Here is a 1,998-nt window from a genome sequence, read left to right on the forward strand (position 1 = left end):
GATTGACCTCACCTTGCCTCTCACAATGTGAGACAATGGCTCTTCAGATGTCCCCGGCTTTGTCCACAGCTTAGGCTGGGCCCTAGCAGTGGGCCAGTTGAGGCAATATTGCCCAGTGGTTAGCATACCACAATCCAGAGTCGCAGTCATCTGTCGTTGTGCCCAAATCTTCTCGGAGACCTTGGGGGAGCTACTGTCAGGATTTTAGGACTTTCTGTCACAATAAGCTTACACAGTTAAAATGCCATATTCATCAGATCTCTGACAAGCCTGAGGGCCAGCATATCTGAGTTACTCTTTGTCTATCTTTATTATCTGTTCTAAACTGTGTAAAAGAAAAACTAAACTAAACAAAGACACTAGGTATAGCCAACTGCAGTTGTTAGTATAACTTTAAATCTGCTCTTTCTGAACTAAAATCAAAGCAAATCTTTTAATCAGATACAGTTCATAGAGAGCCTAGCAAATCTTGCTGCTACTACCACTTGCATTAAAATTGAATAGTAAAAAGCTTTGCATTTAGCACTAATCAGATGACTGAACATAACTGAGATACCTGAACAAAAAATGATCACAAACTCATGGCTCTACCCTCTTTTTGTCTGGACTAGCATGGCGGCTGACCACGTGTTAGGCTACCACAGGCTGTGACTGACAGTATCAAACATAGCCATTAGGTGCTGATGATGATACAGCAAACATTGTGGAGCATTTACAATCCCCCACAACCAACATTTTTAACTTAGTGATTAAATAAGTTTTAGAACCAACTGCATAACATTACAGTACAGAACAATTTTAAACTGTATGAATTATTTTAGCCATATCAAACCCATCAGCCGGAATTTTTTTTTTCCTGAAAGAGCATAAGAAAACATTTTGTAATGAGGAATCACCAGCCTTTTAAATGAACTATAACATATTTAAAATACAGTTTTTTTTTAAATCATATTAACTCTCTGGCTTTTTATAATACATCCACTAACCTTCTGTAACATCCTATATACCTTTAGGTTCCTAGCTTTCTTTTTCTGGCTTAACCAGACATTTTTACTTTTTTTGCTCTCTCTCTCTCTTGTTTTTTTAGACAACATACAAACTCTCATCAAAATCCTTTTTATCCTAACATGATCCTGCTGGAGCCCTGCGTCCACAAGACCAGGGTTGTAACATGTTTTTCCATAAACAAAGCAGCTTAACAAACAAACAGCTCTCCATAAGATACATTCTAAAAACTGCAATTTTTTTTCAATTAGCACAAACCATACGGCTGGGTTTTATTTAATAAAATTAATAAAATAAATATTAAAGTATTTTTATTTTCCCCCCAAAGGATCGAGAAACTTTTAAATTTTGTCAGATTACCCAAGATCATTGTCATACCTAAATGTCTGATAAACTTTAAATATTTTATAGCCTTAAACATTTAAACAATTTTTAAAACTCGTCCCTGCAATATCAAAGCAAAGTATTTTCTTTAGGAGTGAATTCACAAAGCATAACCATAATTTTAAAGTCAAAACCAGATAAAAGTTCAAACCAGATTTTAAGATCAAAATTTATCAGTGAAAACAACCCAATCTTCAGAACCAATATTAACTTAGAACAAGACTTTTTTTTTTTTATCTTAAAAGGAAATAAAATTATTTTGACTCAGAGATTTTGTAACCTTTGGCCCACGAGCCTTGCCTGCTCTCTTGGCTCCCTGTGAGCTTTACTCTAGCTTACCTCCCCCGCAGGTCCTGAACCTGCTTCCTGGCCGGGCCTCTCCCTTCCCCCATGCTCTTTAGCTGTCCATTGCAACAAGGGGCCGCATCAAGCCCGTGCCCTGCTGGGTGTGCATTGTTATTTCACAGACCTTTAAGTGCCTAAGCACCGCCTGCCCAAGCTCCAACCCCCAGCTCCACATGTCTCCCCAGCCACCCGAAAGCATTCCCTCCTCGGCTCCCTCGAGAGGGAGTGCACACTGCTTGGTGTCCATGCAGCCGTGTGCACTCC

Source organism: Psammomys obesus, unplaced genomic scaffold (genome assembly GCF_907164565.1).
Source record: "Psammomys obesus unplaced genomic scaffold, mPsaObe1.curated_primary_1811, whole genome shotgun sequence".
Classification (NCBI taxonomy): domain Eukaryota; kingdom Metazoa; phylum Chordata; class Mammalia; order Rodentia; family Muridae; genus Psammomys; species Psammomys obesus.